This window comes from Carlito syrichta, unplaced genomic scaffold, assembly GCF_000164805.1.
Source record: "Carlito syrichta isolate Samal-C Ts95f unplaced genomic scaffold, Tarsius_syrichta-2.0.1 Scaffold288619, whole genome shotgun sequence".
Classification (NCBI taxonomy): Eukaryota; Metazoa; Chordata; class Mammalia; order Primates; family Tarsiidae; genus Carlito; species Carlito syrichta.
Genome location: NW_007232715.1, coordinates 302,584 through 330,465, shown reverse-complemented (window position 1 = coordinate 330,465; position 27,882 = coordinate 302,584). Strand labels below are relative to the sequence as shown.

At 39.1% G+C, this 27,882-nt stretch overlaps 1 protein-coding gene across 1 annotated transcript in view; it reads left to right on the top strand.

Moving 5' to 3' along the window:
* The window catches only part of DCC (DCC netrin 1 receptor), a gene marked incomplete at its 3' end in the record, with an annotated part of 403,497 nt that overhangs the window by 76,541 nt on the left and 299,074 nt on the right, over nt 1-27,882 (top strand). The window lies entirely within an intron of this gene.

Here is a 27,882-nt window from a genome sequence, read left to right as displayed (position 1 = left end):
TGATAAGCAACTAAACACTGCAAATGAATCGATAATTTCATCCTGAGAAATACTGCTTTTAATCGCTTTAGCTTTATTTTTTAAATTAATGTATTTTTCTCATGACAACTATACAATACTCAGTGCTCAATATTCATTTTCTAATACCAGGAAGGCAGCTACAGATGGTGTTAGCAGAAATTCTATTATTCTGTGTTCTTTATCATTGCATCCAAGAGCTCAGATTTGCAGACCTTCTCTGCTACTTTATTTGTAACTTTGGGTGCAATTCTTAACTAACCATAGCCTCTCATAATGCAAAGTTACACTCGAACCTACTTTTGGGTGTGTGTGATTTTTTTTTAAAAAGATGTGGGATACAATTCAGGGTTAGGTATACAAATGGTCATTATGTAGGTAAAGATTGGGCTTCACTTTGGTCCCCGCTTCACCTGGATTGAGATCAGGTACCCTTATTGATGAGGTATGTTCCCCTCTCACCTGGCAGTTTTCCACTACTGCCAATCCCTTTCTTATAGTATTATGCTAAATGTTCAGGCAGGGTCTATTTATGAGTGAGAACATGTGGTACTCAGTTCTTTGCTTCTGTGAGAGCTCACTCCTATACTCTCTAAGTCCATCCAAGTTGCGGCAAAGTTCATAATTTTGTCCTTCTTTATGCCTGCGTAATATTCCATCGTGTATATGTATCACATTTTTTTAATCCAGTCTTCTTTCAATGGGCAGCACAGTTGGTTCCATGTTTTTTCTATTGTGAATAATGTTGCAATAAATATGTGTATGCAGATATCTTTTTCGTAGACTGATTTGAGATCCTCTGGGTATGTTTCCAGAATAGGGATTGTGGGGTCCTATGGAAGGTCGATTTCTAAACCTTTTAGGAATTACTAAACTGTTTTTCACAGAAGTTGTACTAGTTTACACTCCCACCAACAGTGTAGAAACAGTGTAGAAGTGTTTCCTTTTCACTGCATTCTATCCAGCATCTGTTGTTTTTTGAGTTATTGATGATAACCATCCTGACAGAAGTTAGGTGATATCTCAGTGTAGTTTTAATTTTCATTTCTTTGATGATTAGTGAGACTGAGCATTTTTTCATGTATCTGTTAGCTGCTCGTATATCTTCTTTTGATAAGTGTCTATTCATATCTTTTGTCCACTTTTGAATAGGGCTGTTTGTTTTTTTCTTTTCGTCATGTTTGAGTTCCTTGTAGATCCTGGATGTTTGACCTTTGTCAGATACACAGTTGGCAAATATTTTTGCCATCCTGTGGGCTGCCTCCCTGATCTCCTGATGGTTTATCTGGCTTTGCAGAAGCTTGTTAGTTCGATGAGGTCTTACTTAACTATCTAATCTCTTGTGGCATGGGCATTTGTGGTTTTCATTAGGAATTGGTTGCCAGTTCCAATCCATAAGGGTGTCTCCTGAATTTTCTAAGGTTCTTACAGTTTGAGCTTTACATTTAGGTCTTTGGTCCATTTAGAGTTGACATTTGTGTATGGTGATAGGTAGGAGTCTTGTTTCAATCTTCTGCATGTGATCAGCCACCTTTTCTAGCATCATTTACTGAATAAGTTCACCTCTCCCCAGGGATTCTTGGTGGAGGCTTTGTCAAAAACGAGTTGGTTGAGAAATTGAGGTTTTGCTTCAGGAATCTCTATCCTATTTCATTGTTCTATATTCCTGTTCTTGTGCCAATACCAGGCTGTTTTGACTATTGTATCCTTATTATAATGTTTAAAGTCTAGAAGTGTGATACTTCCTGCTTTGTTTATTTTGCTGAGAATTGTTTTGGCTATTCATGATCATTCATGTTTCCATATTAATTTCTGTATTGTCGTCTCCAGATCTGAGAAGAATGCTGCGGGCAATTTAATGGGTGTTGCATTAAATCTGTTGATTGCCTTGGGTACGATGGACACCATAACAATGTTGATTCTTCCAATCCATGAGCATGGGCTATTTTTCCATTTGTCTGTGTCATCTTTGATTTATTTGAGCAGTGTTTTGTAGTTTTTGCTGTAAAGTATTTCATATCTCTGGTTAGGAAGATGCCAAGGTATTTCATTTATTTTGTGGCTATTGTGAATGGGATTGTGCCGTTTATTAGGGTTTCTGACTGTTTATTATTGTTGTATAGGAATGCAACTGTCTTTTGCACGTGTATTTTATACCCTGAGACTTTGCCAACATCCTTTATCTGTGCAAGGGGGTTTTTGACAGATTCTCTTGGGATTTCAAGATATAGGATCATGCCATCTGCAAAGAAGCATAGCTTCATTTCCTTTTCTTCTCTTTGGATATCATTGATTTCCTTCTCTTGTCTGATTGCTCCTTCTAGGACTTCTAACACTATGTTGAACAGGAGGGGTGAGAGCAGACGGCATTATGTTGTTCCAATTTTCAGGGGAAATGGTTTCAATTTCTCTGTGTTTAGTAATATGCTGGCTATGGGTTTATCATAGTTGACTCTTATTATTCTGAGGTATGTTCAACTATGCCTAGGTGTTCAAGGGTTTTAATCAAGAAGGGATATTGGATTTTATCAGAAACTTTTTCCGTGTCTATGATAATACCATGTGATTCTTGTTTGTATATCTGTCAATGTATTTAATTATGTCTATGGTCTTGTGGATGTTGAACCCAGGCATGAAGCCTGTTTGGTCATGGTGGATGATTTTTGAGTTGTGATGCTGGATCCGGTCTGCTAGGAATTTGTTGAGAATTTCAGCATCTATGTTCATCAAGGATATTGGTGTGTAGTTCTCTTTTTTTGTTGGATCTTTACCTGGTTTGGGTATCAATGTGATATTAGCATCATTAAACAATTTGGGGAGAGTTCCATCTTTCTCGATTATCTGGAATACTTGAATAGGATTGGTATCAGCTCCCCTTTGTATGTTTTATAGATTTCTGCTGGAAAACCATCTAACCCAGCACTTTTTTGTTTGTTTGGTAGGTAATTTCTTATTGAAATCAATCTCCTGGGTTGTTATTGGCCATTTAGGGTCTCAACTTCTTGTTTCAACCTTGGGAGGCTGTGTGATGTCATAAAATCCTCCATTTTATTTAGGTTTTTGAGTTTGTTTCCATAAAAGTGTATATAGTGATGTCTGATAACCTTTTGTATTTCTTTGGGGATAGTTATGACTTGATCTTTTGCATTTCTGATTGTGTTTATTTGGGCTTTTTCTCTTGTTTTCTTGGTCACTATGGCTGGGGTCCATCAACCTTGTTTATCCTTTCAAAGAACCAGCTTTTTGTTTTGTTCTTCTTTTCTATTATATTTTATCTTCTATGTCCTGTATTTGGACTTTCATTTTTGTGATCTGTATTCTTCTGCTTAAGTTAGGGTTTTCCTGGTCTTGCTTTTCCAGCTCCCTTGGGTGATTTGTTAGATTGTTAACTTGTGATCTTTCAATTTTCCTTATGAATGTTCATAGATATATTAATTCTTCTTCAAGTACTACTTTCTTGGCATCCAGAGATTTTGGTAAGATGTTTCTTTGTTTTCATTTTTCCCGGGAAGCTTTTAATTTCTGTTTTGATTTCTGTGTTGACCCAAGAATTGTTCAACATCATGATGTTTAGTGCCCACATCTTTGCATGTTTTTGGGGAACTTTGTTGGTGTTGACTTATTTTTATTCCACTGTGATCTGAGAAAGTGTATGGTAGTATTTCAATCTTAAGAAATTTATTTATGCTTGATTTACAGCTGAGGATGTGGTCAATCTTGGAGTACATTCCATGTGGTGATGAGTAGAATGTGTATTCCATGGTTGTCGTGTGGAGTGTTCTGTAGGTATCTATTAAGTCCATTTGGTCAAGCATCAAGTTGAGGTTTCAGATCTCCTTGTCGATTTTTTGCCTTGATGATCGGTCTAAGGTTGTTAGTGGTGTATTTGAGTCCTCAGTTATGATAGTATTAGAGTCAATATCTTTTTTTAGTTTACCTAGAAATTGCTTAATAAAAATCGGGACTCCTATGTTGGGTGCATATATGTTTAGGATGAATATTTCTTGCTGATTGATTGAATCTTTTATCATTATGTAGTGACCTTCTGCATCTTTTTAAATTTTTGATAGCTTAAAGGATATTTTGAATGAATGGGTAGATGTATGAAGCAGATATATATCTCATTATAAGAAAACTTTTTGTCTAGAAGACAAACCATAATTTAGATGAATAAAAGGTTTTGCGATTTTTAAAAAATCCTTTTTATATTCCTCAAGAGGCTTTCTATAAATAAAACTCTCTAGTCTAGATGAAACAGATTTGCTCAGTTTTAAAATATATATTAGAAAAACATATGTTAAAACTCAAATTAAACAAGCTTTTATCGACATGGCTCAATCTCAACTCAGATTAATTTGGTAGAGGTGAAAATGAATTCTTTCACAGAAATCATCTTGCCTTATTTTAGAATGACGTTTCCATCTGGGTGGCATTTTTAAGAGAGAAAATGAGCAGAATAAAGAAGGGGGGAGGGTTGTTGAAGGTGCCTTTCCTTAAATATGAGAAGACCCTCCCAATAAAAACAAAATTGTCTTTTGGAGGACAATCCTCCTGTTACTTCCGCCCTCTAGGAATGTGTTCTAGAAACCCATCCACATCAGCTTACCAGTTAGTATTTTGTAAGAGGCTGCATTGGCTTCTGTGAATATTTCTGGATATTCTTTCAACGCATTTGCCCATTTCATGATGGGTGACTTACACAAACAAGCTGTCCACACGGTGCTGAGTATTCAGCAGTTTGTAAACAAAAGCAGCATGCCCTCCCATGCCCCATCCTTATTCACCCAATCTCGCCCCGACTGACCTTTTTTTTTCACTTGATGAAAAAAATCCTCCTAGGAAAGTGGCTTGCTGATATGGAAGAGGTAAAACAAAAAACAACGGAGGAACTGAAAGGCATCAAAATTTACAGGCGCAAAACTGTTATGAGCAGTGGAAAAAAGCATCTCAGTGGGTGCATTGCATCAAATGGAGAGTGCTTTGAAGTTTAAACATGTAAGAATAAGTACTTTTTTATTATAAATAAATATTTTGGATCCCAAAACACCAGAATCTGAAAAAAATGCATGCTGGGTTTAGTAGAGAAGATTTGAGTGTGTTTCCACATCTTTACTAGTTAAAAAATAGTATATTTGTATTTTTATGACTCTGGGCCATTCAGATTCTCTCTCTCTCACAGACACACACACACACAAAACTCGGGAATAGGGACCTATTCAGGAAGGGATACTCGTGAAATCAAGAGTGGAAAATGGATATTTGTATCAAGATTGATATATGCTATGGGAATAAAAGAAGAAAATGTCAATGTGTGGCGATATATGGGGTTTGGGTTGTTGTTTTAAGGTTAGACAAGGCTCGAGAAAGGGAATTTCATCAAAATATATAAAACCAAAAGGGGCATGGTATGTGGCAATTGATTTGTGCAACAACCCTGGTGTCCCACATTCCAATGTGTAGGATCCTATTTGAAATATAGTAGAGATTGTTTTAGGATGAGATCTAAGTTTATTTCTAAGTAGGTAATAAATTCAGAGGGAAAATGGCACAGGAAATTTCCTCATAAGTCATTACGATGAGTCATGAGGTTTCTAATATACATCCCTAAGTTTTGCAGCCGATATCATGAGGGCCAAACCTTTGATACAGCATGGACCCTACTGAAACCTCCATCAGAGAAAAATCTACCAGACTCAGTCGTGAGTTGATGACTATACTTCCCTTCATGGTTATTAGAGAGACAATGGACGTGCCTAGTGACTTAGGTTTCCTTTTTTTAATGGGCTAAAAATAGTGAAACGACTTGAACACAAGGAGAGGGAAAGGAAGAGAACAATTGTGCCTGGGTAGACAACCTAAAAAAATGGACATTTCTGAGCCAATATTTGTAAAGCAATGGGTAGACCAGAGTATGTGTAAAGTGTCCTCAAAATTATTTATCACAATGGCCAATAGTCAGAGATGAGACAACATCTAGAAAGGCAAATAAGAAAACTTACAGATTAGCTAGAATTGTGAATTATCATACTCAGAGGGCATATTAAGTAATCTGGAAGTTCAACCTAGATTTTAATGATCTGTGATTATTGTATACAGGACTAGCATGAGGAATGAGCTATGACATGTAAGTTTTTAGAAAACTTAACCGCAACTATCTGGATTTTATGGATTCTTTTAGTTACTCAGTCCTCTCTTCTGAGTCATCATTGTATATGCTTAGGTAGTTTTTGTTATTTGTTTTGTAGGTTTCCTGTCACAGTTATTCTACTTGTCACTTCTTCTCCCCTCTCCATAATTATGTATGCTCAGACAGGGAAGATTCCCACTCCTAATTTTGAATTGTATTGCCATAGTTATGCTTACTTTTCATTTTTCTGTCACCCTTGATAGTGTTTCCAGTCCTTTCTCAGGGAAGCACACAGAACACCAAGCCACCAACATTATGTTCATATGCTGTAAAACAAACTGTGTCCCTCATGTTGAACTCTTCAGCCAGGGCTGTTCCCAAGTGCTTGGCTAAGTCCATGCCCTCTGGGAATTCGTTGTGCTCACTTGAGCACAAATGTCTTCCCATCCTGCTGCCTTTAATCTTATTAGCTGGTACCTAAATTGAAAAATGGAATGATACTGGAATCTGTTTGGAATCCAGTGCATTGCTCCTTAGGATGAAATGCCAAGTAGACACACAGCCAGGCTGTTTCCAGGTAATACAGAAGCATCAGCATGAGTCACAAATGCTCTGGGTGGATGACACTTCTCAGATTGATGGCTGCCATCTGAATGCTTTGTCTCTGTGCTTGAAAGTAGGGTGGAGCACATCCCTTTCAAACCTCCAGAATTAATTCTTTTTTCATACTGGCCGATAGATTCAGCTATGGTCGCATCACAGGAAGAATCCTAAAACTTACATTGTCCTCGTTCTTTCCTTTTTTTTTTTTTCAAATTCTTCAGTCAGAATAAAATGGTGCACTCCTAACAGAGAACATCCCTGATCACGTGTGTTCATGGAGACCACGCTATGCTTTTCAAAAACACCCTAGTGATAACAGCATTAAGGTCAATCTTCAACTATAATTAGAGTTACTGTCTTTCTTCTCTTCAAAATAAATTATTTTTATATATTGCAGAATAATTTCAGATTTACTGAAAAGTTGTAAAGATACAGCAGAGCTCTGGTATACCCTCCACCCAGTTTTGTCCATCGTTAACATCTCACAGGACCACGTATACTTCAAAACAAAGAAACCAACATTGGTGGATTATATAAAAAAGACTATTATTATAGTCTTTATTTGGATTTCACCGGGTTATCTAATAATATTATTTTTCTGTCTCAGGATCCAGTTCAGGGTACTTCCCTGCATTTACTTGTAATTTCCCCCAGTCTCCTTTCTCTGTAACAGTTACTGTCATTCCATTTTTCTTGACCTTGACTGTCTTAAAAAGTTATCCTACAAACTATCATCCAGTCTGGGTTTGCCCAGTGTTTTTTCTCATTATTTAGTCTGCAGTGATGAGTTTTTGGAAAGAATACCACAGAAGGGAGTGCCCTTCTCATCACATAATGTCAGAGATAGGTGACAGCCACATGACATCACAGAGAATGATAACTTTCCCCTCTTGTTAAGTGATGGCTAAATTTGCTAGGGTTTTACTGTGAAGTTGCTATTTTTTCCAAGTCCTTCCTTTGGAAACAAGGCTCTAAATCTAGTGCATTCCCCAGTCTACTCATCTCTCTAATGGCTACAATCAAATCTATGACTAATATCCAGGATGATTATAACATAATCCAAGTTAAATCTTGCATATGCCTCTAGACAGCAGTAGAAGTCAACATAGCCAGTGTCCTACTACCTGTGCAAAGTGTCCCATCCTTTTCAGAAAGAGTTCAACCATAAAACTCGCATGAGCTCCAGACTCCTATCCCCTTCCTTTACCCCAAAGAATTAGACCCAGAGGAGATAGTTTACATATTTGAATTATGACAAAGCTGGGTGGCAGAGAGGAAAGAAGTCACCTCTGATTCATCTTGAGCTTTTTGTTTTATTTTCTAGTCATCACTAAGTGAACTTATTTAAACGTTATATTGTGGGCGATCCTTTTGGGTCCCCTCCCACTGTGGGAGTCTTTCTGTCCTCTCAATAAATCCTGCTTCAAAAATCAATCAATCAATCAATCTTATATTGTGATCTCTGACCAGGCACTACCATAATAAGTGAGACCAGCGTTAGTTAACTATTGCAACTATGTCTTCATGCTTATTGTGGAACTGCTGCAGACTTCCAAACTACATATTACGGTTAGTGATTTAGAAATGTTTCAGTAAGTGTGGCATCAGGTTCTGAACTCTATGCAGGTAATGTTTTTATCCGTCAAAACATTTACTTATGAATATGCTATATCATTTACTTTTTGCTTTAAGTAACCAAAGGAGTGAAAATGATGGTTTCTTTCCCATTTAAAGCTTAACAAATGTTCACACTTTTGAAGGTGAAGACCACCGCATTTTGTATTCTCGTGTGACACTTATTGTAGTGGAATAATTCCTTTTGGTGGAATGAATAATTACCTTGAGAAGGGAGTGACAATAGGAACAGTCAAAGATGTTGAAATGAAAGTTGCTTAACTAAATACTTTCTGTTCAGCTTTTCTGACTCTGGTCTTCGTACCATCTTCTTTTCTCTGGGTAGTTTAATCGATGGGTAACAGCTCTGATATTAGGAATGTTAATCCTTTGTCATAGTGTTGAAAATGTGGTCCCAGGTTGTCATTTGTGTTTCATTCTCATTCATTATGTTTTTCCACATAGATATTTTTTCAATACAGTTTTTTTTTTTTTTTAATTTTAAAGATGTAGGGGCTTTGGCCCCCTCCTCTACCTTGGGAAGATGAACCACCTTTTTCTCTGTCTCTCTAATTTCTAAATAAACTATATTTTCTACTCTAAAAAAAGAGATGTGGGGTACAATTCAGGGTTAGGTACATAAGTGATCATCATATAGGTAAAGTTTGGGTACCCTTATTGATGTCATATGTCTCCCTTCCCTCCTCTGACAATTTTTGACTACTACCAATCTCTTTCTTGTAGTATTAGGGTAAATGTTCAGGACCTGCTTAAGAATGAGTACATGTAGTACTCAGATCTTTGTTTCTAGGATAGATCACTGAATGCAATAGACTCTAAATCCATCCAGGTTGCTGCAGAGTCTATAACTTTGTTTTTCTCTATGGTTATGTAATATTCCATCATGTATAGGTATCACATTTTCTTTATTCAGTCCACTTTCAATACAGTCGTATTTTTAAAATATTTCTTCTCAGCGGTTCTCATATTCTCATATTCTCATATTCTATATTCTCACAATTTGCCTTCCCACATCAGTAGAAGATATATGTTTACCTCTGATTTTCTTAGTATTTTCAGATTTTTATTTTCACATCTATTTTTGAGCAATCTGTTCTGCCCCTTTGTTTTTCTTGTTTTTTGTCCTGTGGTATTGAGGAAAAATTAAGTGTCTCCTTCAGGGTCACACAGAAAGCAAGTGGGTGGAGCCCGGCTTGAACCTAGCAGACACTTGCACTCTCAGCTGTTGTCAGAGTTGCCTCACCTCCGCTGAGGATTTACAGATATTTTGAGTCTAACACGACTGAGTCTTTCTATGCAAGAACAGCTACGCTTTTGCTGAATGTAGAAAATGCTAATACCTATGAAGGTGGTGAAGTCGTCAAGGCAGGGGCTGGTATCATTGTGTTCCTGTATATTTTCACACTGTCTTTAACTAAACTCAAATAACTTACTGTAAGGGGCTCTCTGCTGTGTTTTTGTGTCTTTGTGGTAGTTTGGAAGAAGAGGAATGCTTTTGCAGTGTTTTAATGCTGGAAAGAATTTGAAGAAGGGGGTATTATGATAAGGTCATATACTATCTAGTGACCTTGCCACAAATTTCACTGTATGTACCCCTTAATTTGAAACGCTTTCTGTATCATGCTGTCTTTAGGTCCAGGCTGCTGTGGTCTGAATGTTTTTGTACTCCCGAAACTCACGTTGAGACTTAATCCCTGTCGTTGTGGCATTAAGAGGTGGGGCCCTTTGAGATGTGATTAGATCATGAGAGATCTTCCCTTGTGGATGGGATTAGAATCCTCCCAAAAAAGATGGAAGGGAGCTGCCTTGTCCCTTCCTCCATGTGCAAATGCAGAAACAGGTATCATCTATGAAGGCCTACCAGACACCAGAGCTGCTGGTACCTTGATCTTGGACTTCCTGGCTTCCAGGACTGTGAAAAATGCATCATTGTTGTTTATTCATTGCCCAGTCAACCAGTATTGTGTTAAAGAAAAACAAATGGACTGAGGCACAGCTTTTACTACCTGAACTGGACAGTAAGCCTGTCATTGAGCTCCAAATTCTGTTCCAAATTTAGATGGATATGTTTCAAAGAAAAGAAGGGGAAAAGTCAGAAAGGAATATGTTTTTAAAAAGAAGAGATAACCAGGCATGGTGGATCAAGCCTGTAATCCCAGGATTTTGGGAGGCTGAGGTGAGAGGTTTTCCTGAGCTCAGGGGCTCAAGACCTGCCTAGGCAACTTGGTGAGACCTCATCTCTAGAATATATATAAGAAAAAAATTAGCCAGGCCTGATAGCACATGCCTGTAGTTCTGGCTACTTGGAAGACTGAGGCAGAAGGATTGCCTGAGTCCAGCAGGTCAATGCTGGGGTGACATAAGCATGCAACTACATTCCAGCCTGAGTGACACTCTGACTCAAAAAAAAAAAAAAAAGAAGAGATAAAATAGAGAGATGGAAGATATTAATGCTTCCTAGAATGACAGAGAATCTTGGTAGTGACTTCAGAGATGAATCTATGTGCCCCTAGAAGATATTTCACCAGCTACTAACTGAAAAAGAAAACAGCTTTGTTTTAGGGTCTTGGACTGCTCTAATGAAGTACTACATACTGGCTGATTTATTAAGAACAGAAATTCATGTCCCACTGAATTTATTCTGGAGGCTGGAAATCTAAAATCGTGGTGTTTGTGCTTGATGATTGGTTGTCTGATGAGGCCTTTTTTCTGCTTCCAAGATGGCACCTTGTTGCTGCATGCTCTGGAGGAGAGGAAAGCATGTTCTCACATGGCAAAAGGGGTGGAAGAGGGGGAAAAGGGGGCATGCTTTTTCTTTTCATTAAAATATTTTTATAGCCGGGCTTGGTGGCTTAGCCTGTAATGCTGCGCCTTTGGGAGGCTGAGGTGAGTGGAATGCCTGAGCCCGCGGGTTCAAGACCCGCCTGGGCAACTTGGCAAGACCTCATCTCTACAATAAATCAAGAATCAGCCGGGCGTGGTAGCGCACGCCTGTAACTCCGGCTACTCAGAAGACTGAGGCGGAAGGATCGCGGGAGCCCAGTGGGTCGAGGCTGCGGTGGTCGGGAGCAGCCAGTGCACTCCAGTCTGGGTGACGGAGCGAAACTCCAACTCAAAAAAAAAAAAATTATTTTAAAGATGTAGGGTACAATTAAGATTTAGGTATACAAGTGGTCATCATACAGGTGAAGTTTAGTCCTCCCTTTGGTCCACACTTTGAGATCAGGTGCCCTTATTGATGTTATGTGCTCCCACCCTGGCAGTGTCCCGCTACTGTCAATCCTTTTCTTACTGTATTATGGTAAATGTTCAGGGTCCACTTATGAATAAGAATATGTGATACTCAGTTCTTTGTTTCTATTGCAGATCACTGAGTATGATAGACTTCAAATCCATGCAAAGTCAATAATTGTGTTCTTCTTTGTGGCTGCATAATATTCCATTGTGTATATGTACCACATTATTTTTTATCCAGTTCAGTTTCAGTGGGCAGCATGGTTGGTTCCATGTTTTTGCTATTGTGAATAGTGCTGCAATAAACGTGCATGCACAGGTATCTTTTTTGTAAAGTGATTTAAGTTCTTCTGGATATATTCCCAGACGGGGGATTGCTGGGTTGTATGGAAGGCCAATTTCTAAGTATAGGAATCACCACTCTATTTTCCATAGAGGCTGAATTTGTTTGCACTTCCAACAATGTAGAAGCATTGCCTTTTCTCCCTATCCTTGCCAGCAACTGTTGTTGTTTGTTTTGTTAATGATGGCCATTCTTACTGGGGTTAGGTGGGATCTCAGTGTGGTTTTGATTTGCATGTCTCTGAAGATGGTGAGGATGAGCATTTTTCATGTGTCTGTTGGCTGCTCATGTGTCTTCTTTTGGGAAGTGTCTATTCATGTCATGTCTTTTGCCCACTTTTTAATGGGGTTGGGTTTTTTTTTTCTTTTTCTTTTTTCCTTTCTGCACGTTTTAGTTCCTTGTAGGTCCTGGATGTTAGGCTCAGGTCAGACATGCAGTTAGCAAATATTTTTTCCCATTCTGTGGACTGTCTCCCCCTTGCTCTCTTGATGGCTTCTTTTGCTTTGCAGCTTTTCAGTTTGATGAGGTCTCACTTGTCAGTCTTATCTCTTATGGCAAGGGTTTGGGGGGTTTTGATCAGGAATTGGTTGCCAATTCTGATTTCTGTAAGGGTGTCTCCTGCATTTTCGAAGATTCTTAACATGTGTGGTTTATGTTTAGGTCTTTGATCCATTTGAAGTAAATTTCTGTGTATGGCGATAGGTAGGGTTCCTGTTTCATTCTTCTGCACATGGTCAACCAGTTTTCCCATCACCATTTATTGAATAGGTTCTCCTCTCCCCGGTGGTTATTTTTGGAGGCTTTGTCAAAGATAAATTGGATGTGAAATTGAGGTTTTGCTTCTAGAGTCTCTATTCTGTTTAATTGGCCTATATGCCTCTTCTTGTACCAATACCGGGTTATTTTGATTATTATAACTTTACAATAAAGCTTAAAGTCTGGAAGTGTGATTCCTCCTGTTTCTTTTGCTAAGGATTGTTTTGACTGTTCACAGTTGTTCATGTTTCCATATGAATTTCTGTGTTGTTGTTTCCATGTCTGAGAAGAATGATGTTGGTAATTCAGTGGGTATGGTGTCGAATCTGTAGATTGCCTTGGGTAGGATAGACATCTTAACAGTGCTGCTTCTTCCAAAGAACATGGAATATTTTTCTATTTGTTTGTGTTATCTTTAACTTCTTTGAGCAGTGTTTTGTAGTTTTCATTGTAAAGGTCTTTCATTTCTCTGGTTAGGAAGTTGCTGAGGTATTTCCTTATTTCACTTTTTTCTCTGTTTTTTGGCTATTGTGAATGGGATTGTGCTCTTTATTTGGTTCTCTACCTGTTTGAGGTTGGTGTATAAGAACGTGATTGTCTTTTGCACGTTTGTTTTGTACCCTGAGACTTTGTCAAAGTCCTTTATCAGTGCAAGGAGGTTTTTGACAGATTCATTTGTATTTTCAAGGTATAGGATCATATCATCAGCAAAGAGGGATAACTTGTCTTCTTATTTTCCTATTTGGATACCCCTGATTTCCTTCTCTTGTCTAATTGCCTGAGCTAGGACTTCCAACACAATATTGAACAAGAGGGGTGAGACAGGGCAGCCTTGTCTTTTTCCCATTTTCAGGGAAAAATGCTTCCAACGCCTGTCTGTTTAGCAATATGCTGGCTGTGTGTTTATGGCTCCTACTATTTTGAGGTATGTTTTCCCTATGACTAGGTGCTCAAGGGTGTTTATCAAGAAGAAATGCTACATTTTATCAAAAGCTTTTTCTGAGCTGGGCTCGGTGGCTCAGCCTGTAATCCTGCGCCTTTGGGAGGCTGAGGTGAGTGGATTGTCTGAGCCCGCGGGTTCGAGACCTGCCCGGGCAACTTGGCAAGACCTCATCTCTACAATAAATCAAAATGAGCCGGATGTGGTAGCGCACATCTGTAGTTCCAACTACTCGGAAGGATCGCTGGAGCCCAGCAGGTCGAGGCTGTGATGGCCGCTCTGGGCAACAGAGTGAGACTCCAACTCCAAAAAAAAACAAAACAAAAAACCTTTTTCTGTATCTAATTATATAGTTATGTGGTTCTATTTTTTTACATCTGTGATGTATGTAATTACATTTATAGTGTAGCGAATGTTGAACTAGCCCTGCGTCCTGGGGATGAAGCCTATTTGGTCATGGTGGGTGATTTTTGAGAGGTGTTGTTGGATCTGATTTGCTAGAATCAGGTTGAAGATTTTTGCACATACATTCATCAGGGATATTGGCCTGTATTTCTCTTTCTTAGTTGGATCTTCACCCAGTTTGGGTATCAGTGCTATGTTAGATTTATAAATCATATGGGGAGCATTCCATCTTTCCCGATGTCCTGGAATATTTTCAAGATAATTGCAAATAGCTCCACTTTGTGTGTTCTGTTAGAATTCTGGTGGAAATCTGTCTGCTCCAGGACTTTTTTAGTAGGTAGTTTTCTTATGACAGAATTAGTTTCATGGGTTGTTATTGTCTATTTAGGATCTCAGTTTCTTCTTGTTTCAAGCTTGGGAGGTGGTGTGATGTCAGAAAGTTCTCCATTTCATTTAGGTTATCTAGTTTACTTCCATACCAGTGTGCATAGTAATCTCTGAAAATCATTTGTTTTTCTTCAGGATCAGTTTTGACTTGATCTTTTGCATTTCTGATTGTATTTATTTGAGTTTTTTCTCTCTTTTTCTTGGTCATTCTGGCTAGAGGTTCATCAGTCTTGTTCATCCTTTCAAAGAACCAGCTTTTTGTTTTCTTGATTTTTCTATGGTATTTTTGTCTTCTATATCCTATTTTTGGGCTTTTACTTTGGTGATCAGGATTCTTCTGCTGAAGTTAAGGTTTTGGTAGTCTTGCCTTTCCAGTTCCCTTAGGTGATTTGTTAGGCTGTCAACTTGTTCTCTTTCTATTTTCTTTTCTTTTTCTTTTTTGTTGGAGTGTCACTCTGTCACCCAGGCTGGAGTGCAGTGGCACACTCACAGCTACCCCAGCATTGACCTGCTGGGTTCTGGTGATTCTGCCACCTCTGCCTTCCAATTTGCCAGAACTGCAGGCATGGGCTACCATGCCCAGTTAATTTTTTTTTTTTATTGTAGAGACGAGGTCTCATCAAGTTGCCCAGGCTGGTCTCCGCAGGCTCAGGCAATCCATTTGCCTTGGCCTCTCAAAGTGCTGGGATTACAGGCTGTCACCGAACCCAGTCTCTTTCTATTTTCCTGATGTGTGTTCAGAGAGATATAAATTCCCCTCTCGGTACTGTTTTCATGGCATCCCTGAGATTTTGGTAAGATATTTCTTTGTTTTTGTTTGTCTCCAGGAATGTTTTAATTTTTGTTTTGATTTCTGTGTTGACCTAGGAGTTGTTCAGCATCATGCTGTTTAGTGCCCATTTCTTTGTGGGGTTTGGGAGAATTTTGTTGGTGTTGGTATTTATTTGTATTCCACTCTGGTCTAAGAAGGTACATGGCAGTATTTCAATGTTGTGAAATTTGTTTATGCTTGAATTATGGCCAAGGATGTGATCAATCTTGGAGTACATTTTATATGTGATGAGTAGAATGTATGTCTGTGATTTTTGGGTGAAGTGTGCTGTAGGTATCTACTAAGTCCATTTGGTCAAGCGTCAAGTTGAGATTCTGTATCTCTTTGCTGATTTTTTGCATTGATGATCTATCTAGGGTTGTTAGTAGGGTATTTAAATCTCCAGCTCTGATAGTTGCTCAAGTCAATATCTTTTTTTAGTTTACCTAGAAGCTGCTTTATGAAAGTCCATGCTCCTATGTAAGGTGCATATATGTTTAGGATGGATATTTCTTATTGATGGATTGAACCTTTTATCATTTATGTAGTGACCTTCTGTATCCTTTAAAATTTTTGATAGCTTAAATGTTATTTTGTCTGATTCTAAGATCACAACTCCTGCTTTCTTTTGTATTCCGTTTGCCTGAAAATTTGTTTTCCATCCTCTTACTTTGATTCTGTGAGTGTCCTTTATGGTGAGATGGGTCTCCTGGAGACAATATATTGTTGCATCATGATATTTTATCCAATTTGCCATTCTATGTGTTTTCAGTGGTGAATTTAGTCCATTCACATTTGGGCTAATTATTGAGATGTAAGAGTTTATTCCCGTCATGAGCTGTTTATAGAGTTTGTTGTTGTTGCTGTTTGTTTGTTGCCTTTCTTTTGATTTTGGGCTTGATTTATGTGTGTTTTCAATCTTTTTCCTGTATTCTTGGGAAGGGTGTTGTCATTCTTATTTTTCTTTCTTCTGTGTTCAATACTTTCTTAAGTGTTTCTTGTAGAGTTGGTCTGGAGGCAGCATAAGCTCTTGGGGATTGAATATCTGGGAAAGATTTTAATTCTCCATCACTGATGAAATTTAGCTTAGCTGAGTAGGTAATTCTTGGTTGAAATTGTTTTATCTTTGAGAACTTAGAAGATTGGACCCCAATCTCTTCTAGTCTGATGTGCTTCTGTAGATAAGTCTGCTGCTATTCTAATTTGTCTTCCCTAGTTGGTACTCTGGCCTTTCTCTCTTCTGCTTTAGGATTCTTTCTTTTAGACCTACTTTGTGTAAGAAAATCACTATGTATCTAGGAGCTGTTCTTCCCATTTTTTGACTTGCAGGGTCTCTCTGGATCTGTGTTTTAATGGTTGCATCTCTGATGAGATGAGGGAAGCTTTCTTGGATAATTTCATGGAATATTTATTCCAGTGTGGTCTCTGTCTCTCTATCTGCCTCAGGGATTCCAATTAATCTTAGATTTGGCCTCTTGATGTAATTGGTCATCGCTTAAAGCCTTTGTTCCATCTTTTTGAACTTCTTTTCTATGTTTTTAACAGTTTGGGTTAGTTCCATATTTTGGTTCTCAAGCTCTGAGACTCTTTCTTCTGTTTAGTTAATCCTGCTTTCCATGCTTATCAGTTTGCTATTTATTTCATTCACTGCATTCTTTATTACTGTTATCCCAATTAACAACTCCTTCATTCTTTCCTCTTGTCTCTCCTCATTTCTATTTATTCTCTCTATTACTATCTTGATATCTGGGTTTGTGGTTTAAAACTAGCCATCCTGGGGGCTATTCATAGTTTGGGTTTCAAAGTCTGTATTTTCAGTTGTTGCTCTCCCAGGGGTCTGGATGAGGCCCATATCCTTCGTTTTTTCTTCACTTGTGTAGGTTTTCCTCCCCCCCCCCCCTTTTTTTTACCTCTTCTTTAATTCTGTTGTTCAGTGATGGGGGGATAGCTTTTACTTCTGTTTGCTCAACTTCCTATTATTCCTCATGTAGATTCTCTGGCTTTGTTCAATTTGAAGCTGGGCTTGCAGTGGAGTGCTGTGCTTTTTGCAGTTTTTATATTTAATTAAGGGGAGAGCTGTGATTCAGAGCTATCTGCCAATCCCAGGACCCACTGACAGGTGGACCCCCAGATCCCACTTCCCACCACCTTATAATCTTTTCATGTAGTGGGGGTGTATTTTTGCCCTCTGAAAGCAAAATGAGATAAGAAAAAGTAAAAGAATGGAAAAGGGTAGGAAGAAGACAAAAAGAAGGTGGAGACAGAGAAGAAGAGGGAGAATAAACAGGCATACCAACTGACAAACAGAGAAACAAAGATAGCAAAAACAAAACAAAAAACATACAGGCAGTCATACAAACAAGCAAACAAATACCCCCTATTGATGTACTCTCCCTCAAAAATACCCTTACACAAACATAAAAATCTTTTTAAAAAGCATTAAAATATCAGAAATAAAGCAAATATGAAAATGTTAAAAAAAACAACAAAGAAAGAGAGAAGAAAAAACAATTAAAAAGGAAAAAACAAACAAAATAAAAATAAACTTGCTCTGTGGTCGTTTCTGTAATTCCAAGTTCTTTTTGGCTGCCATCACTGCATTAAGGTGTGACTCTGGTCTCCAGCCCATCCTTTCTGCTCTCAGCTCAGGATGATAGATTTGCTCCCAGGGTGGGTCAGATGTCATGCCCCGTGGACTTCTGTGGGAGGAGGATGGATCAGATCCAGACTCACCTGACTTGTTTGTGACTGTGGTTGCTGTGAAGTCTCCCACTCAGATCTGACGCTTCTGTGCCTATTTCAGATCCAAGGAGGGCATCTGTCTCTCCGAGTCTGATGAGGGGATAGCCGCGGGGTCCCAGCTTGGAGGTTAGACAGAGCTGGGCAGGGAAATGCAGGTCTCCGCCCGGTCCTGGGACAGAGAAGATGGTACCAGTCAGCATCTCCTCACTGACTGCAAGGCTCCATTCCAGATTTCCATGCCTTGCCTTCTCCACGGTTCCCGCTGCTCACGCCCAGTCTGCTGCCACAGGTGATGACATAGATCAGGTGCCATGTGGCGAGGAGTGGCTGTTCTCGGCTGCCTCCTCTCAAGAGAGCCCTGAGAATGGCAGATGATCCTGCACACCGGGGGCTCCAATCTCAGGGCTCTGATAGGTTGCAGTCACCTCCGGAGGAGACCCCCCCGGGTGTGTGAATCCTCGTCTCCCCTCAGACGAACTTTCACTCACCCGCTGGCACATACCCACTCATGCAGGGAGTCTTTATGGAAGCTTCTTTTGTGGAGGCCCTCACACTCTGACCTGTTCCATCACCATCTTGCCTCTCTCTCCACTTCATGGGTTTGAAGTATGAGTACTAGGTTAAGGCCAATAAGCCCCCTTTATGCTTTATCATGTCACTATTATCTGCTTCACTGCATTATGTCAAAAAAGCAAAAAAATGAGCTTTCATGAAGGACCACTCAGCTGTAGCTGCAAGTACAACATGCTCGCCATCTTTCTTCCCAGAAAGGAAGCTATAATAGATGTGGTGGTCAGGGTCTGTCTCTTTCTGTCTCCCTCTCAAGTTTACACAGGCTTGGAAGAACAACCTCAAACAGAAGTAGAGACCTCAGGAAACATGTTTCATGTCCATTCTGTTTTCCCTGTGGTTTTGCAGTGACTTCATAGCAGTGAGTGATGTGTTTCACTTGTGTAAACTTGGATCAAGTGATAATGTATCTTAGTTTTATACCCTCTTTTATTCTCTTTTAGTTTCCCTTTCATTTGACATGGTGGTCATCAGATTCAGTTATGAGTAGCCAGAGGTTAGAACCACATGCACTGCACACAGTGGCTTTACCAACGTCCCTGCCCTCCATGGCCAGTGTATTCTTGACCTGTGTCACCTCCTCACACATTCATTACTAGCCTGTTCATTTGGAACATAGTGATGAGTGAACACTCATTCTGAGACTCTGATTCTCAGGAAAATTTTTGAAAGTTGCAAGTATCCCATACTAGGAATGAGCTTTTCTACATCTCCCCTTATACCATAACTTTATATAAATTATTTTAAAATTCATTTTAAATCCTATGAGTAGGCTCTAAACTTTGCTGTGAGAGGAACTCACTGAGTCTTGCTATTTAATTACTTGGTCACTTGGTATTCTAAAACAGGAAAACCAGTTGTTAAAAACACCTGCAAAAGCAAATACTTGAAACCTTTGCTTCTTTTTTTTAGGTTGTATTATCTTAAACTTAACTTTACTTGAGTTTTTTACTGGAAATATCTAGTTGTTTCACACACACACACACACACACACACACACACACACACACACACACACACACAATTATACTCCCTAGCTCTAATTCAATCCCTTTTCTTCTTAACAACACGGATTTTCAGCTATTCTTCTTTAGTAGTACCTTATCACCAAAGATACCGCATGAAAACGCACTGAGTCTTAAAGCCTGCCATACTGATCCATATCAGCGACGCACGTGTTCGTTAGATGTTCTTCACGGACGAAGAACAGAATTGTATGGCAGCCCGGGACAAAGCACCATATGGCTGGGATGAGGACAAGGATGATGAATGCATTTGAGCATGGGAGGGGAGCTGTCACAGCTTGTCAGTCTTTATCCCTAGAGGAAGCTCTGGTGACAAGGGAATGATTGAAATGGCACGTTTGGGGTCCCAGGGCATGGAGAAGGGATAAACAATGCCTGGGAATTCAATGACATAAACTCAAGGGAAAGCATGGAAACAAAGCAAGCTGGGATTGACTAGAAGCGTAGCTTAACTGTAGTTGGGGGAAGATGCCAGGATGAGACATTGACGAGAGAGATGATTAAAGATGTCCTCGCAAAGCCCTGGAACGGTGACAGATGGAAAGGCTACAGTGATTAGTAAGAAAATACAAAGAATGAAAAGAGGCCCGAAATGAAGTAAACTCTTGTAGGAGCAGAAATGTGGGATGATAACATTTTAAGAAGAAAGAAAATGAATGGTAGATTTTTCTTGAAAAGAAACACTTGAAAAGGTGAATAGGATAGTGAGGTGTCCAGGCACTCTCCCTATATAGGGAAAACACCCTTGTCCCCAACTCACTTGACCTATCAGATTTAGCTGGAATGCTTTCCAATGCCTTTCTGTTCGGATTCCTCCAGCCAGGCATCGTGAAATTGGGTCAGCCAAAACACGCTTCTACTCTCTGAATCTAACGATAGACAAATAATAACCATCATTTATTGAGAACAAATCACATGCTAGATACCGTGGGCAGCCCTTAAAATCTATTCTTCACCATTGCTTCATGACCTTGTATATTCAAAAATGTGGGAACAATTTTTAAATGTGGAAAGTAAGACTCAGAGAAGTTGAGTAACTTTCTAGGTAACACAGCCATAGAATTTCAGAGTAGGAGTCCAGGTTCACACTCTAGTAGTTTCAGAGTAGTAGTCCAAGGCCCACAGTAACTGTAGTTTTCTTGTCAAATCCATCTATTTATACAAATGATGCCCTCACCATTTTGCTAAGCTACCTTTGGTCCTTGTTGCATCTTGAAGAAACTCTGTATAAGGAACTTTCCTAAATCAGCATCTTGGAAATAATTAAAATCATATTATAACTATGATGTGCAATTTGAGCATAAAAACTTTTAGTCACACACGTGTTTGTTGACCCCTTTACTAAATAGCGTTTTTCTCCTCATTTTGTCTGAAATGACCTCAAACTCTGAAAGCTGTAGCTATCTCTGCTGATATGAAAATACTTTCCAGAATTGTTTTCTGAACTTATCTCTCTGTGTGGCCATAGGAAATGCTTTTCAGCATACAGCCTCACTTGACAGAGCTATTTGATGTATGGTGTTGGTTTACAAAAAAACAGCTGAACCCTTACAGTACAGGGAAGTGCCCTGACAGGAGCGTGCATCTCCTTCTGGTCCTGTGAAAGCCCAGCTAGAGGGTCACAAGCTAGGCTGGAGATCAGCGAGGTGACCCTAAACTGAAGCCGGAAGGAAGCCCCTGGTCAGGGCTCCAAAGCAGTTGGCATGAGGCATTCCAATTCAGTTTTGCAACACAGGAAAGCAGCCCTAGCTGAAGCATGAGGTCACAGTAGATGTTCATTGAGCAAGTCCAGCATGGAGAATTGAGAGGTGGCTGGCTGCCGGGTCCACAACCCAAACCTTCTCAAACTCCTCATACCTAGGTACCCACTCCTCCAGACCCCCAATAGATCTTCCAGGCTTAGATCCTTCAGGCTTCCTCCTCAAGACGACTGAGAAAGTTGGGCTGGTGTGAGAGGATTAATGTTGGCGGGGGGAGGAGATGGGTCCTTGAGGGTGAAGCCAAGCCAGGCAGGGAAAATGACCGAGCTGACCTTCCTCTCTGGGTTTGGAAATGGACTGAGCAACCCTTCACACAGTGCCCTGCACTCAGTGAGTCTTCAATGGATCTCGAATGGATTAATGATTGGATGCCTAAATGCATGTTGTCAAAGGAAGATCATGCAATGCATGAACCAATTCCACAGCACTATTGTTATGCTAGTTTAGCGATAGTATATATTAAATAGGTATCTGGGAACAGAATAGAAATGGTTTAGTGAAGAAGAATGTTCTGATGTCTAAACTACCAGAAAACATGGAACTGAATTCATTTGTAAGTAAGTGACTGTCTCTAACTTTTCAGTTTTCTTACATGTGTGTACTTTGTATCTTCAAATTAATTCCCTGTTCTCTGAAGGAAAAATCCATGACTCAGAAAGAAATAATTCTTAGCCTCAAGAATAACAGAAGGAACTTTATAGTCATTTAATAAATATTGGCTATTCATTTTTAGATACTAACCCAATAAATTATCTTATACACGAGGTAATGCATTTTTAATTAGCTAGATTTAATTATTATACGATGTACATGTTTTAAAACATCATGTTGTACAAGATAAAGACATACACTGTTATCTATCAATCAAATACATATTAAGATATTAAGATTTAATGAGCTATAGAGCATATTAACTTTCATTTCATACTAATTTAAAATAAAAACAATTTTAAATAACTATTTTTAAAATATGCACATTTCTTAGTTTTACTAAAATTCTTAATATGCTACTGCAAAAGCCATGATTCTCTGAATTTTTTAAAGTTTTAGAAAGAAAGTCATTTATTGTAATTTTCAATTATACACACAGCAGTCAAGCTTCTTTTTGATAAGTTTGTGAAATTATGAACTATAAAAAAACTTTAAAGTATAACTTAGTTTATCCACTTCTTCATTTTGACAATAAAAGCTAGCATTTGGTGTCAAGGGAACAACAACAAGAAAAAAAAATCCGAAAGGAAAAAATAATAGATGTTTGCCCTTAGAAAAAGTAAATGTTCCTATTTTTTTTGTTGTTATTGATATCTATTTATATGCTATTTTTATTAAATCTTCAAACTAATAAGGTGAAGCTAATAAAGCAACTAGTTGATGGCCATATCTGTGGTATTCTAGTTAGCTACATGGAGATGAAATAGGAAAATAAGTCTACTGACTTGTTTGCAGTTTAAAGTAAAGTTAATAGTTTTGTTTTTATTAAATATCATATCTTTCATACACCTCATAGGGAATGGAGATAGTATACTATTAAATAAGCTTGGAGAGAAATGAATGTCTGTATATATTATATTGTAAATATGTGAATGGAAAAAGTCTTTGATATCTAGAAAAGTTGTGACTTTACAGAAAAATTAACCCAATAGTATAATTGTTACCAAATCTATCGCACTTAACATAGTAAAATTGTTATTATTAGTTTCTGGTTTCAAAACTATCTGTTATTTGGATTTGCATTATCTTCAGAAAATCACCTCCTTTTGTTGGATTTTGCTATGATAAAAATTTTTTTGAAAAGGTGTTCTTAAAACATAAAAGACTATGCTGTTCTAATGTGGCAAATTCACCACACTCCTCTTCTCCTTGACAACAGATAAAGAAGGTGTAACTATGGCAACAGTAATGGGCCAGAGAGATTAGGGCCAGGCTGGAGATTAGGTCTCCAAGAGCAAAGAAAAGAAGTCCTGATTGGTTCTTTATTGAGACCTAATTTGAAGGCAAGTTACTGTCGAGAAAGCACGGAGGATTAGTCAGAACAAAATTAATTCCCCTGTTTGAAATAAGAGGCCATTCATTTGTTTAATACGTGTCTTTTCCTTTTCATATAACGCCTGTTTAAACTGAGGTAAAGGGTCTGTGATTAATTCTATTCTGAGGTTTATCTTTGCAATATGAGTCTAGACCAGCTCTGTAAGAATACACTCCCCAAGGCCAAAGGGAAGAGAGAGAAAGACCTCTCCCTGATTGCAAATTTCCATTGGCTTTGTTTTGGGGGGCAGTCCCTGGCTGGGTGGAGAAAACAATGAATTTTTAATAATGATGACATGTCTGAGGGAGATATTCTTGGGGATTTAGGATATGAAAACTTCCCTCTTGTTCTTTTAATTTTACTTATTTTTCTAACTTCTTGAAAATTCTCAAAAAGGTTTCTCTGAATCATCATTAATTATATATTTTTAAAAATACATTTTTCTAAAAAGTCGAGTAAAGATCCCACTATCTTTAAACTGATAAGGTGGATAGGTACTACATTTTGAGTAAATGTGCTAGCTCTAATTTCAGATTAATATATGAATAAAGGGGGCATTTGTTATTTTTTTAAGTAATACACTTATGGAAATGAGACTGTTTGGCCAAATGTTATATATTTTTTATTTTAAGGTAGTTTGCTAAACTGACTTCTAAAAAGATAGCAGTCAAGCAGCCTTCAACTGACAATGTCTTGGAGTGACACACCCTGACTAATGTGAGGGACTAACCTTCTTTGAAGTCTTGCCGCTCTGGCAGAATTCTTTTTAGGCTTTGTTTTAATGTGCATTTATTTTATTATGCATCTAATTGATCCATAGTTTTAAGCATGGTTATTCATTATTTTATTGATTTTAGATATTCTTTTTACATATGATATTGTGTATCATATAGCTTCCATAGACACTTGGTTGGTTTTTCCAGAGGAAACGGCACCTAACTAAACCAAGAGGGAAAGTAAGAGTGGATCAGACAGAGGCGATGGGCTTGTTAAAGTGTAGGATTTGCTTCTGGCCCCAGAGAACTGCAGGGGTTCAATACTAAGAGAACACACTGTAGAGCATCAAAAGCCAAGAAGCCTGCACGTGATCGCCTGGAAGAAAAATGGCCACCTCTGATGGTCGTTGTTCTCTTCTCTGCACTTGAAGCGAGGATGGGCAGGTGGCCGGTGAATGTGGCTATTTGCTGAGTAGAGCTTCCCAACACCATTTACTGTGAACACCTGCAAGCCTGTGCCCAAAGGCATTTGTGCTTTTCTTTTCTTTTTTTTTTTTTTTTTGAGTTGGAGTCTCACTCTTTCTCCCAGACTGGAGGGCAGTGGCTGTTCCCGGCCACTGCAGCCTCCACCTGCTGGGCTCTGGCGATCCTTCCGCCTCAGCCTTCCAAGTAGCCGGAATTCCAGGCAGGCACTACCACGCCCGGCTGATTTTTTAATTTATTGTAGAGATGAGGTCTCGCTGCCCAGGTGGGTCTCGAACCCGCGGACTCACATTTGTGCTTTTCTATCCACAGGAACTTACTAGGCGATTGGTCAGGAAGGATAGTGGCCCTGAAATCACTCTTAACAAATAACAAGGAAGAAGTGGGTACCCTCAGGGACAGATAACTCAGGCGCATTCTGCCCTGACTTCTAGAGTCCTGAATGGGCGCGGCCTTCAGTATCCCACAACGACAACCACCTGGATCACTCATCCTTGATCAGGTTCCTTCTCCTTCCTACCTCACTTCCTGACTCCCCCGCTGGTCTTCCTGGGTTCACCTCCCAAGCAGCTTATCTACACATACATCTTTTTCTCACACCCTGTTGGGGGCGGGTGGAGCGACAAATTAAGACACAGGGTCTTAGGAGCCAGGCCAGCAAGCTAATTAAGTTTAGAGCTCGCCCTGGGCCAACAGAAGATAAGGAAGATGAGCTGCCGAAGGATAGAGCCAGATCTGCATTGCTAGAAGCTAATTCTGGATGCTGCACAGAGCCTGTGTTGGAGGAAGATGAGTTTAAGGGCGGCAGAGTAGTGGAAGTCACCTGTGGTGATGCTAGCACTGTGTGGTTATAAGCGTGACGGGGAAGATACGCTAGGGAAGGTAGATTTACAAACCACTTGGGAGGTGGAATTCCAGCATGCGGAGTGAGGGAGGGGCAGGAATCATTCTTCGAGTTTCTGGGCTTACAGTGGAGAGGACAGCATGGACCCAGTTTGGGAGGAACATCAGTCCGAGGGGAAGGAGAGGAGAGGTTGACGCCTAGGGTGTGTGGAAGTAAAGGTTTTTGTCCAGAAGCTTAATATCAGCCACATTTTTGAGAGCGATGCTCCGTGTCCAGGCGTCAGTCTCCTCCCCTCCCCTCACCACTCTGCTGGGCAAGATGGACTCACCCGCTGCCCGTCTTCCATCTGTTTCAAAGACTGTGCTGATCAGGAAAGCAGGGCGCATTTTATCTACCAGGAAGTAGTCAAAGAATCTATGGAGTCAGAAGTAACTCAGAACACTTACTGTCATTCTTTAAAACCTCTCTTTCTCCGAGTAAAGTGCTATGTATTGTAAATTGACACTATTTCTGGAACCATTAGGAAATGAAGCGTCCTCTCCCACACACATAAATGGATTTTTTCAGCTAACAGAAGTTAAGCTCATGGCAGTCATATGAACTGAGCCAGTCCCTGTACGAAGTGAATGTAAGAATAAAGACTAACTGGTAAGCCTAGAGAAACTGGTCTACAGAGAAACAGTTTGAAGATTAAATGTAGGGAAATGAGCACCTGTGGTTGAGAGCTAGAAATCGACTGTCTAGATGAAACCCATGTGCCTAGACTTGGAAGCTTTAACAAACACAAAGAAAACAGGCATCCAATAAAAATGAATTGGGAATCCACACACACACACGAGCACACACACATACACGCAGACACAAACACACCGCAACACACACGCATATTTAATATAAATTTCGATTACTTATTATAAATGCATCGGATGATTGAAAAGCCAGTTTCCTAACTATGGGTAATTCAGTTACTCCTACAGATAACAGTTGTCAAATTCTGCTATAAATACAGTAGACTCTGCAAGCATGGTGCAGTTGTATTTTTCTGTCATGTCCTTTACTACAAGGTAGTCCCTGAAAATCGCTTCTACTTTTTATTAGCTTGTGCTAACTTTTCATTTCTGCTCTTAATTTTTTGTGGTCTTAAAAATATATATAAATACGCTACTTCAAATTGCATCAAAAGCAGTTGGAACAGATTCTGCCAGGAATCAGGTTTTGCGCTGCTTGGTAACCTGAGGCATTTATCAACACGTATGAGTCCATGGTTCCGTTATGAAATGTTGGGGTCTCCAGTGGTTTGACTTCCAAATTGGAGTTTCACTAAACTCCATGTTAATTTATGTTCACCTACTTGGGCTGTGTCTTTTCCATTATGAAACATATTTTAACATGTGTTCAATATTTTAAAAAATCAGCTTAGTTATATATTTTTCTTAAACATGAGATGAAGGTGATCATAGTGCATTTTTGGTCAGAAATCAGGAAACCCTCTGTCTATTAAAACTGTATGATCATATTTTTTCAAGTAATATCCTCCCCTCCAAAAAAAAAAAAACACCTGTAAATTCCTGCGAGATTATGGCCCTTTCTTACCTCTTCTTGGAACTCTTGAAAATACTTGTAGGTTCTCTTTGACAGAATGGTCAACTCAAGCCTAGCAAGGTGCCTCATGCCTATAATCCCAGTAATTGAGGAGGCTGAGGTGGGAAGATTGCTGGAGCCTGGGAGTTTGAGACTAGTCTGGGAAACAGAGCAAGATCCCCTTTCTACAAAAAAATTCAAAAAATTAGCCAGGCATGGTGGCATGCACCTGTAGTTCCAGGAACCTGGGAGGCTGAGGGCAGTGGATCCCCTGAGCCCAGAAGGTCAAGGTTGCAGTGAGCCGTGATTGTGCCACTGCACTCCAGCCTTGGCGACAGAATGAGACTCCAAACAAAAATAAAAGTTACTCTAAACGTATCTTTACACTTAACAATCTTATGTTTATATTCTGAATTATAATATCATTCTTAACTTAAAGTATGGATACATGCATTTATTTATTTGTTTATTCATTCATCTATATCCTTACTTATCCAACTCCTGATTTATTCCAGAAAGGATGCAGGAAAATATGTTATTAATTGCTTAAAATAATTTTCCTCTTGTCCAAGACATTTTCTTTTCTTTTTTTTTAAAGCAGGATTTATTGAGAGGACAGAAAAGCTCCCACAGTGGGAGGAGACCTGAGGGGGTGGCCCGACATTTTCTACTATCACTTAAAACCACTAGAAATGTAATCTCTTTACAGTATTGAATCATATTATCCACAGTTCTGAAGGAAGGTCTTTCTAGTACTTTTGCACTTGTTAAAATCTCATATTACCCAATTTATCTTCCTGTGTCTTGCCTAAATGGACGTTTAAAAAAAATTATCATGGATCCCATGAGTCGTAGACACTGACAAATATGCAGTAG